Source organism: Nyctereutes procyonoides, unplaced genomic scaffold (genome assembly GCF_905146905.1).
Source record: "Nyctereutes procyonoides isolate TBG_1078 unplaced genomic scaffold, NYPRO_anot_genome, whole genome shotgun sequence".
Taxonomy (NCBI): Eukaryota; Metazoa; Chordata; class Mammalia; order Carnivora; family Canidae; genus Nyctereutes; species Nyctereutes procyonoides.
Window position 1 is genome coordinate 37,515,192 of NW_026575159.1, and position 12,417 is coordinate 37,527,608.

Consider the following 12,417-nt stretch of genomic DNA (forward strand, 5'->3'; position numbering starts at 1 on the left):
CATACTTCTGAAACCATGAAAAAAAATTAAGGAGAAACATTTTCATCACTTCAGATGTTTATTCTTAATTCTCTGTACATAAAAAGGACACAAATATATTCCTTATAATAAACTTTGTTCCTCCCTCATCTATTTTCGGAAAATCTATTCCATTTCTTAAAAATTTGATACAGTTTTAACCATCTGGGCCTGATATTTTCTTTGTGGGAATAATTTATGACTTAAAAAAATCTGTCTCTTCAGACGTTCTATTTCTTTAATTTTGGGTGTTGACTAGGAATTATCTATCCTATTCAGGTTATTGAACTTATTTGTAAAAAGGTGTTTATAATATTTTTCACTTTATCCTTTTTTTTCAATTTTTACCTTTTTTTTTATTTAAAGTCATATATAAGATTACTTTATTCCTGCATCTTCTCAATTTTTTCTTCCTTATATTTGCCCTTTTCCTTTCCTACTTTGCAAGATTTGGCTTTATGTTCAAGGAACATTTTGTGGTCTTTGTCCAGTTTTCGTCTAGTGATAACCACCTTGCCAGGGTGAACGCCCACGCGCAGTTGTGCCGACTGCCGTCTCTCCTGTGCTTGTTCGATGTAGATATATTTTTTCCTATAAACTCGGGGTACTCTACCAGTTTACTGATTTGTAGTATCCTCATATAACCTATACTTCATCTTCCTTTTGGATAGGCATAGATCCAACATTGTACTTCTATCTTAGCTCTTCAGAAAGAGAGGAAGACAATCTTCCTGTGATATTGGGAAGACTTAAATATCTTTTACAGTTCGTGCTGTCAGAAGTGACAAAGGGATTAAACATCATTTTGGCCACTGGTTCTTCAGCGATGGCTGCAAAAGGGAAGAGCTTGCTTTATTCTTTTAATGTCTTTAAGGTCTATGATAGTATCTATCCCCTCTTATATTTCCTATTTTCTTTTTACTCTCTTTCTTTATTTTTGAGTCTCCATCAAGTCATTTAATTTTTAAAAACTTTTCGAAGTACCAAAAATTTTGTTCTTCTACATTTCCTCCAACACTTGGTATGGTCCATCTTTTTAATATTTGCCTCTCAAAGGAGTGGTAATAATTGCACTGAGCGGTTTTTTTTTTTTTGTATGTTTGATTACAATCCATATATCTTAAAACCGCAAGAATTAAAAAAAAAACCCGCAAGAATTGTTTAACAAGCAGATAGCAGTACACAAGCATGTTGATTTAATTAGAAGAAATTATTTACCAAAATAAGATAGATATTAAATACAGAAATATTAAAAGTTCTCAATCAAAGCAGTCAATTGTATTACTTAGAGAGAAAGAGAGAGAATGATGGAGAGAAAAACAGAGAGAAATATTGGATATATAATAGATTTATTACTTTGTTGAAGTGCTAAAGGGAGGCTGCCTAAGTTACCTTAATATAAATTACCTTGATATTTGTGTATGTATATGCTAAAATGTGTTTTATTAATAATTCACATTAAAAATAGTCATTTGCATGACTGATCTATTATGTTTTATCTTCTATCTGGAATAGTTCACCTGTGAAACCTTGCTATAATGAGACTATGCTGACACGTTTTGTTTTGTTTTGTTTTGTTTTCCACTTCATTTCCAGGTAGTTTCTTGTTCATCTTTTTATTTATTAACTACTTCACTAAGAACCTAAATTAATTTATTCCTAAAATATTAGACTTTCTACAACTGAAATAAACTCTAAGTGGTTGTAACTTAAGAACAGTAGTTCTTATAATTTTTTTGTACAAGATTTTAATGTTAATGTTAATTATGGTATTTATTTTTCCATAGGCCAACATTGATTTCAGCCCAGCCACTTTTAAAATTTCACCTTAAAACAGGCCTTTTCAGGAACACTGACAACTGCATGCCCTGTGGAGATGAGGTAAGTCTCAGGAATTCATAAAATGTGGCTTCATATCTGAACTGTGCTTCTGAGCCACTTGAAAAGGATAAGCAACTGATGGGCCATGTGCCTTGTTGATAGCAGGACTTACTTGGTTTCCTGTTGTTCCCCACTAAGCTCTTAAATCTCATTATTCTGAAGGACTGTGGAGAGGGATTAAGTATGCCTGAGAGAGGCAGTGGTAAATTAGAGGGCAAAAATAGAAAAATCTTATATTCTTGCACTATTGGTGCTTGATATTTCCTGGAATATTGATGAATTTACTCAAATTTATTGACTAATGATTATCTTTTCTTATGTCTTTAGCCTTATCCCTTCATGATACATTTTCTCATTTGGTTCACTGTTCAATTTCTAGGATGCCCAGTGACCTAATTAAATCTTAGACAATAGGCTATTTTCTCCTTCCTCTAAAATACAATTGTATATTGATATTAATAGTTAATCTATTACTTTCTGGAATAACACAAAATAAACCTGGACTCCTATTCATGTAGAACATCTTAAGTGATACCATTGCAGTGATCAAATTGCCCTCTAGGTCTTCTTTTCAGACTAAATATGACCTGTTTCTTCAAATTTTCTTAACCCAGCATGATTTCCTATAATTGGGTCACCCTTTCTAAGAGTATTCCACTTAGTCGCTGTCCCTTCTAAAATATATATGAAGGGTTCCCTTTTCTCCATATCTTTACCAATGTTTGTTGTCTCTTGCCTTTTGATGACAATAATCTCAATAGGTTTGAGGTAATGTCTCATTGTGGTTTTGATTTGCATTTCCCTGGTCATTAGTCATACTGAGCATCTATTCAGTTCCTCTGCCCATTTTTAAATCAGACTCTTTTTTTATTGACTTGTATGAATTCATTATATATTTTGGATATTAATCCTTTATTAGATATTTGATTTCCAAATATTTCTATTTCATAGTTTTCTTTTTATTTTGTTGTTTATTTTGCTATGTAGAAGTATTTTAGTTTGATGTGTCCTGCATATTGATTTTTGCTCTTGTTGTTTGTACTTTTGGTGTCATGTGAAAAAAAAATATATATTGCAAGGACCAATGTAAAGGAGATTTTTCCATTTTTTTCCCCTCTAGGAATTATATGTTTTCAGGTTTTATATTTAAGTGTTTAACCCATTTTGGATTAATTTTCTGAGTGATATAAAATAGGAGTCCAATATCACTTTTCTATAAGTGGATATCCAGTTTTCCAAACACCATTTGATGAGACTGTCCTTTCCCTATTTAATATTCTTGGCTTTCTTGTCAAATAGTTCACCATTATTCATTATCTCCAACATAAGGAAATAACTTAAGTGTTCATCAATAGATGAATGAATAAAGACACACACAATGGACTATTATTCAGCCATGAGAAAGAAGGAAATTCTACCATTTGCAAGAACATGGATGGTACTTGAGAACATTATGCAAAATGAAATAAATTAGGCAGAGAAAAACAACTATTATATGATATTACTTTTGTGTGATCTTAAGAGTTGAACTCATGGAAATAGAATAGAATGGTGGTTATCAGGGGCTGGAGGAGCATGATTGAAGAAGTGGGGAGATGTTGGTCAAAGGGTACAGACTCCCAGTTATAAAAGAATAAGTTCTGGGGATGTAATTCACAGTATTGAATTGACTGTGACTACAATTAATATTATTGGGTTACATACTTGAAAGTTGCTGAGAGAGTAGACCTTAAATGTTCTTACCACAAAAAAGAAATGGTAATTTTGTGATGAGATGGAGGTAAAGGTAAGATAATAATCATTCTGCAATTATATAAGGGTATCAAATTAACAAGTTGTACATCACTTATAAAATATATGTCAATTATAGCTCAAATGAAGTGGGGGAAAATTATATGAACTATTCAAGAAATACTTCAGATAAGTTCTTCAAAATACCAAGTAAAAAGAATACATATGGGGATACAGCACCACCAAGTAGTTGGTTTATTGGAATTAAACAATCAAAAAAGATACTTAAGGATTGAGACATTTGACAGGCTTATTGATTCTTAAAAGCAGTGCATTTCTGAGAAAAGTAGCCTCAGTAAGGCTTATCAGTATCTGAGAGTGCTCCATTAAGAAAGTGGGAGATGAACTAAAACTTAAAAGATGAATAGGTTTTCATAATGACTTACAGTGGTACTTAGTAATAAGGAACTATATTTCAAATAAAATAATCCTACTCAATGTCCCTTCTGTTTGATGTTTGTACAAGTGAAAAGAGAGGAGAGTCTGAATTGGCATGTGTCAGCACAGCAGGTGCTAAACAAACACAACACATTGTGCTCTTGTACGAAATATCATGAAAAAAACACCTTCTCCTACTTTCCATATGCATACAAATATATTAAATATGGATTCCCTACCTATACAATATAATAAATTAAGTCCCACATTTTAAGTATATCCAAGTATAGGTATGCATACATTTATACTTTCATGTATAGGTTTATATTTTTAATAAAATGATCAGTGTGGAATTTCACACGCTTGTATGGAATTTTATAGTGGGTTTTATGATAGTTAAGTAATTAGTCAAATAAATCTTCCTCAAAATTATTGTACACTGTAAAGTTTCCTGTGATATAAAAAATAAAATGTTAATGATCCATGAATTTTCAAAGAACAAATGCAGCATGCACAATATATTAAAATGCTAGCACTTTTATTTAAAAAAAATCAGTGAGTCCAAGGAAACCTAATGACAAAATATAAAAATAGTTTTTATTATTCTAGAATCGGGACAAAAGTATCAGGTATGTAACATATTGGTTAAGTGATAATGATACTCCTAGGCTTGTTATTTAGGAAAACTTGTAAAGCAAGGAATATACTACATATTAATGCAAGCAGCCATCTTTTGTCTATAGTAATGTTCTTGAAAAGTTGAATTATTTGCGTGGAAACTATCAGGACAATTCAAGAAAATTATTTGAATTATTTCAATGAATGAATGTTGGAGTTTATTTTAAGATGCTTACTGCTTGCAGCATTTTGGGGATTTCATATCTGGAATATAAAGAAGGTTCTGGCATGTTTTGTCCTTTATTGTTACTTCATGTGTGCACAGATTTCCAGAAGGAAAAGACCAAAATCTGGTCAATGGTTGAAAATGATGAGCAAGAGTGAAAGTACATGCTCATCATCTCAAAGAGAGTAAGTCTTTTTTACACTGACATTTAGGCAATCTGAATTTCATTTACTCCATGGGGAAACTGACCATTTCTTGATTGATGAGGAGGAGTTGGTGATATAGAAATAACTGTTGCCAAGTTCTGGCCAATAATTCCAATATATTTCTTTCATTCTTAATAAAATTTCAAAACCTGAGATGTTGTAATAAAGTAATTGTAGCATGTTTCTTGGATGATGGAAAGAACTTGAGTGAATATCCTTTAATAAGTGTTTTTTCTTGCCAGATTTTTAAAATAGTGTTTTTAATATATATATATATATATATATATATATATATATATATATATATACTTGCTGATAAGAAAAATGCGAAATTTCTTCACCCTTTAATAGTTTATGTATTGACTCATTCCCCTCTCTACTACCACCCAATAGTTAACTTTTAGCGGTCTGTTACTCATTAGTGATATTTTCAGTAAATTAAATCTATCTATAATTAAAAATTTTTTTCAGTTGAATTATTTTGATGTTTCAATTTCCCCCTTCAAGATTTTAGCCAAGTATATTTCATGTATTTCACTGTATTTCACTGTTCCTGTGTTTTTAAAACAAGCACTAATGAGAAATTAAAAGTAGCTGTAAACTCTCAGACTCAATTTTCTCAGTCACTGAATTCAGTGCAGTTAAAGCTAACAAATAGTTTATTATATTGTGGTCAACATTATGGTAGAATATTCTCATTGATGGATATAAATTTAGCATATTCCCCCACTAACATTTTTGTTATGTTCCAAAAGCTGCCTGCAAAGTTTAGCACTTTGAAATGCAGATTTTTAAAATTCCTCTTATAAACAATACCTTACAAGGTGATTAATTGTTGAAGCAAGTTCACAAATACTATTTACCATAATGTCATAGAAAAATATATTGACTGCGACATTTCTATTGTTATTAACCACAACTCATAATCTAGTTTCTATGGAAAGTATATTCAAAATTCTGTCAGGAAATTCAGGTCTATTTTCCCCAAGTAAGCAATGGGAATGGGAACTCCTGGGGTTGTTTTAGCAGTAGGGAAGAGATTCCAGAACGAGCTTCCACAAGGTGACGTCTTTAGGTGAAAAGATATTGGACAGCAGAGTATTGGGGTTGCAAGAAGTATGGCTCATTTATTGTAAAAACACACACAAAAAAAACTCTAAATGAGAATTCTTAAGTGTTATTGTATATTGATATCTTCTATCGCTCTCTGGCTGCCTAGAACCACACTGTTGGGTCAGCCTTTTACAGAGAGAGCCTCACATTCCAAAATATTTACTCCAAATTACTATAATAAAAACTTGCATTCTTCCAGAGAATATGCTTTAGGATAATGTTTTGAGAAGAGACTGGTAAAAGAAATTCACAAAAATATTTGAAGGCTAATAGTCTAATCTTGTATTTCACACACTTTAATCTGTATCTGAATGATAATTTCACAGTGGAGTTTGTACTTATAAAAGGACTTCCGTTAGCACCACTAAAAAAACTGTAGCATTAATATATGTAGCTCAGTTATGTACAAAGGCCATTATAATCCTAAAGTAATATAGGGTGATGCCTTGTAAAATAAAGAATGAGAGAGAATTCAACACTACTATCTTAATGGTCATTGATAAAAATCTATGTCTTGAAACCTAATGCCTTTAGTTATAGAATGGTATGATATTTTGGTTATCTTGAATACAATCAATTATAAACATGGTAGAAACGAAACTGCTTGTGTTTATTTTCTGAACAAGATGACGGAACTGATAAAGATTTATTTAGTTTAATATATTTATAATATGTAATATTACTGACATTAAGTATTTAATTTTTTTTATAATGCCTCTGCATGTAGAATTTTACCATATCTTCCAGGTTTGGGAGGATGGGTAATATCTTTGATTCATTTAATAATCATTTTGAGTTTCTTTATGAATTCACTTATTGTGTATATATCTGTTAATATACAGTATTTTAGCATCAACTTTAATAACTACTTTCCTAGATAATGGTAAGAAATATTTCTTGTTTTCTTACACTATTTATAAAATTAGAGCTAATATTTATATAGTGCTTAACATGCTCCTGGCACTGCTCTATGTTCTTTAACATATAAATGTCTGAAATCTTTATAGCAATCATATGTGATATTACTATCTCCATTTAATAAATGAGAAAACTGAGGTACACTATTTAAGTAACTTGGCCAAGACTACACAGCTAGTAAATGTAGAGAGTATTATGTAATTTATCTATTTTTACCAAAGATATTTTCCAGTGTTTAGGCATAGGAAAATATTCAAGATGCTTTTAAAGTCATCTACCTTGAGAAGGTAGTCTATCTGGAGGGATGATGTTCTTAAATACCTAAACACAGGGGTGCCTAGTTGTCTCAGTCACTTTAGTATCTGGTGTACCTTCAGCTCAGGTCATGATCCTGGCATCCTGGGCTCCAGTCCTACATCAGGCTCCCTGCTCACTGGAAATGTCTGCTTCCCCCTCTCCCTCTCTCCCTCCCCTCTGCTATGCTCTCGCTCTTTCTCTCTAAAATGAATAAACTAAAAAAATATTTTAAAAATACCTAAACACAGAGAAAACAAAAATGTAATCACAATGTTTTTCAGTGTTCTGTGGTCAATTACATGACATGGCACAAATAAGAGACACGTGGTAATTTAGTAAGCTGGCATTGCTGAATATTTTCAAGGAAGGGGAATTATACTTTGAATGAAGTGTGTAGAATGACTTGTCAGGCAATAGTGATAACTTGCAGAAATTCAGAGAATTAATGATAGCAAGATGAAATTAGTGGCAAGTAGCAAGAGAAAAATTAGGGAGCATTTGGAAACTAGAATGCACATGTAGTTTGTAAGATATTGGCACGAGGTAGGAAATGGGGCACTGAATAATTACACATAGGCTTCTGGGCTAGGCGTTAGGGTAGTTGCTGTTGATAATCATTCATTTAGACAAAGTAAAAGGAAAAAGCACCAGCACTGGCAAATTTGGGCTGGAGGATAAATGACTTCAGATATGGACATACTAATTTGAGTTATAAAGTAGGAGATTTTGTATATGTGATGGCATAGGGACAAGTTGGATTCTGCTGTGATTATTATACTATAATTAGATTTTTAATGAAATTAGAATTTTAAAAAAATCTGAATTCAAATCAGAGTAGTATAGAGTTGATTTTACAAAAGTTCTTAGATTTATGTGACAAAATGGTGATTTATTGATTGTGTACTTCAAAAAAAGTTTATGTTTTATAATATTTAAAAGTGATTGTCTAATGTCTGACATTTTAAAAAATAAATTTTGCACTAGAGCCTCTGTGAAACTTTCTTTTGCTCAGGGTTTGGGTTTGTCTGGTCCTCAGGGCACTCCATGGGGCTGCCCCCAAATCTCCTCAACAGGTGAGCAAGTGTCCGCTCCTGGCTTGACTACAAAAGGTGGACCAGGGCAGCGGCCCTCAACAGGCCTCTATCTATAGTGCAGACAAGAGACCATGGATGGGACCTTGGGCCGAGGCATTGAAGGACAGATGGTCAGCAGCACTTTAGGTTAGATAAAGAAGGATATTTCCTTAGTGTGGCTTGCTGCCTTTAGTAAAAACATGTCCATTTGCCATTCACTCCACCAGTTGTGACGAGACTGCTGGGATAGAAGAAATCATGTGGTGCCTCTGGATGAGCAGGTAGGAGAGCAGAATGGAAAAAAAAAAGTAGTTTGAGAAAGCAGTTAAATGTCTGGCAGAGAAACTAAAGAAAACAGGACAATTAGATAAGCTTGAGAAAGCCATCACCACTCAAAATTGTAATACTAAATGTCTTACCATACCAAGCACCTGCTCTGAAATTCAGAAACTGAGGACACCCATTATGATAGATCAGTGGGATAAGACAGGCCTTCACAGCTTCTTTGAGCAAACCAGGTCTCTTGATGGTTGTCTTCAATTATCCCATTGAAAAGGACAGCCACATTTATGTGTCGCTGACCATGGTACTGGCCTGATCTTCACAGGCATCATGAAATCAAAGCAATTGTAAACTGTGAATGTGCTTTTAATCTTTAAAAAGATCTGAAGTATGTTTATACTTTACTATTACCAGAGATTTGAGACACAAGTTTTGCTTCCAGTATTGAAATCCTAATAGAATTGTCACTTCTAGATGATTATACCTGCTCCATTCCTGGAAATACTAATTTCCCAGTGAGAACTGAGCCAGAGTAATTACACCCCAGAAACTCCATCTCCTGGATGTATCATGGCAAATGGAAAAACATGTTCAACAGATGAATGGATATAGGATCTCCAGCAGAACTATCTCCTACTACTTTTTCTGTGTTAACCATAGTTTGAATTTGCAGCCAGTTACTCATTTAGGTGTTCAGTAGCATATTATGAATTAAACCGGAGGGTTGGAGAGAATTTTCAGGCATCACTGTTCTCACTCAGTGTAGATGGCTTCACAGATCCATCAAACCCAGAAAGGTTCTGCATAGGGTTATTCTCTAATATCAACCAAAATGTGACTGTAGAAATGACAAGAAGACATATAGGAAGAGGAGTATGCTTATATTAGATAGGTGGGGAATTTTTCACCGAGCGCCTAAAGTGATCCTGTAGTCTTTTGCAGAGTCCCAAGTATAATCAGAGATAGAGCTAGCACCCTGCAACAGAGTGTAAAATTCCACCAGGCTGCAGTCTGAGGATCTTCACTAACCAGGAATTTGCTGCTATTCTCGCAGTGTGCTAATCAGAGTTTTGAAGCTGTGTATCAACTAGGATGTGCATCCTAAGAATGAGTTTTGTGAAATACTAGGAAGCAGAATACAGAAGGCACATGGTAACGAACACTCACCAGATTGTGTTGGGGAATGACTGCATAAGGTTTCCAGAAGGAACTGTCCTCTACAAAGATGCCATGAATGTGATGGTTCAGAAGGAGACTTTATCTTATGCAAGGTCAAGCTGTAAACAGTATGGATTCCTCCTTTTGTCCCTTGAGAAAGGGCGGCCTAGCCTCAGATAATATGTAAACAACCTTTAAAGTAGATTGAGATGAAAAACAGAGGGTGTGCTTTGTCTGCTTTTGCGTGAGAACTGAATAAATGCAGCCTGCAAGGGCAAGAGCTTGCCCTTAGCCCTAGAGGCTTTGAGACCCCCACTGTGTGTTCATTCATTCATAGCCATGCAGCACCAACAGGATTGAACTTCATCTGAATGGACCTCTACAGTGGTTGGACAAAGTATTAACTCACATATGATCCCTTTGTTACAGAGAACTTGGTTCTTGTCTCACAGAGTCAAAGAATGAATCTTGAGGACACAGGAGCGTGAGTAAAGGATAGAAGCTTATTAAGTAAAGATACAGAGAAAGCTCTTAGGAGTGAGAGGGGTCCCGACAATGTTGCCACTGAGGGCTTGTAGGATTGGTCTTTTACTGAAAGCCTGATCAGGGAACCTAAATCCTTTTAAAATATCCATTGATATCACCATTGAGTAAGGACTAGTGATAACATCGTTAATGGCTTACTTCCTTTTTAGAGTCTGATGATTTTTTTGGTTACAGTAGGTGTTAGAACAAGACACCCTCCTCACCCACACCTTAGGGCAGTGTGGTCTGGCTTGTTCTCTTATCTCTGGTTTCCTGACACCTCAGCATTTTGGGGATTTTTGTGAGCCTGCTTCCATGGCTGCCTACCTAGCCCTGCCTAGCCTCATCTGTCCCTAACTCACCTTCAGGTGTGTTGCTTAAGCATGTCATCAAGCTTTATTGCCAATCAAGTCCCATCAAAAGGCTAAATGTAACAACTCTTTTGTCATAGTGTTTGTCATAGCCCCATGGGCTGTTTACTGCCTAAAAACTTAAAAGAGGAAAAAGCACTTAAAGTCCCACCACTTGAAGCACCTTGTAGAATAGGTTTTCTGCATTTGAATATTAAATGGGAAAAATTCGTTTCTGGAAATACTTTCCTGTACAGGAGGAAGAGGAGATTTTAAAGACACGCTGATGTCTTCTTGGGCATTGTGGAGGCTGAGAAAATTAAGGCCATTTCACCTCAAGTTCAGCATTAGCACAAGTACAGACATCTCAGCCCCCACCCCCTCCCGTGCTTAATGCCCTTGAAAGCCCCATATCAGAATAAGAACAGAGCTTAACACCGGTGGCTGGAAGCCCCACATGAGAATGAGAACAGAGCTTAATGCCCTTGAAAGACCCATATCAGAATGTAAAAGACTTGAGAAATTCCTCCACCCCTTCTGGAGGTCCCCTAGACCAGCCCATGAAAACCCAGCTGAAACCCACCTCGGGGTCAAGTCCCTGATGCTGTGTTGGGTATACGTGGATCCAAGCTCGAGCGTGTTAATAAACCCTCATGAACTTGCATCGGTGTGGCTCCTTGGTGGCTTTGTGGAGGCAGAGAAAATTAAGGTCATTTCACCTTAAGTTCAGCGTTAGCACAAGTACAGCCATCTCAGGCCCCTGTGAATAAGAGCTGAACTTTACTTCAGTTACAGGAAAAACAGCTTACAGCTTAACACCCTAGAAAGCCCCATATTAGAATGAGAACAGCTCAATGCCAGTGGCAGGAAGCCCCATATTAGAATGAGAACAGAGCTCAATGCCTTTGAAAGCCCCATATCATAATGTAAACAGAACTTGAGAAATTCCTCCACCCCTTCTGGAGGTCCCCTAGACCAGCCCATAAAACTAAGCTGAAAACCACCTTGGGGTCCAAGTCCCTGCTCCGCTGTGTTGGGTACACTTGGACCCAAGCTTGAGCTTGTAAATAAACCCTCGTGTACTTGCATCGGTGTGGGCTCCTCGGTGGTTTCTCGGATTTGCAATCTTGGGCACAACAGTTTCTCAGATTCACAATCTGGGGCACAACAGGCATAAAACTGAGTGTCCCAAAGGTTTATTAATAACAGTTATAGTTTTGTGTACAGGTAATATATCATGATTCAGTATTGCAGTATTTGGCTGTTTATATACATTATTAATTTGCATAAATTTGGTATGTATGTGCTGTTTCTTGATTTAATAATGACTTCATAAAGTTACAGTTATCTGTTATTTCCACTTATACATTATTTTTGTCTTTTTTGATATAGAATGTATATCAAGACTTTCATGTTATCATTTAGAAACAGATTTTCCTTGTAGCAAAACATTTTTTTTCTGCCTTCATGGGACCCAGGAAATTTAACAAAAATCCCCTACCCCTGGACAAGCAGAGCAGTACTGATTCCATTTTGTGCAGCACCCTCCACCTCCTGTATGACCCCCACATGACCTGCTTATT

The 12,417-nt window shown here is 35.2% G+C and overlaps 2 pseudogenes; one reads left to right on the forward strand and one right to left on the reverse strand.

Annotated features, from left to right (window-relative positions):
• Window positions 1–401: 401 nt before the first annotated feature.
• LOC129502619 (60S ribosomal protein L26-like 1) lies at window positions 402–822 on the reverse strand (annotated as a pseudogene).
• Window positions 823–8,813: 7,991 nt separating this feature from the next.
• On the forward strand, window positions 8,814–10,139 carry LOC129502459 (mothers against decapentaplegic homolog 2-like; annotated as a pseudogene).
• Window positions 10,140–12,417: the final 2,278 nt, after the last annotated feature.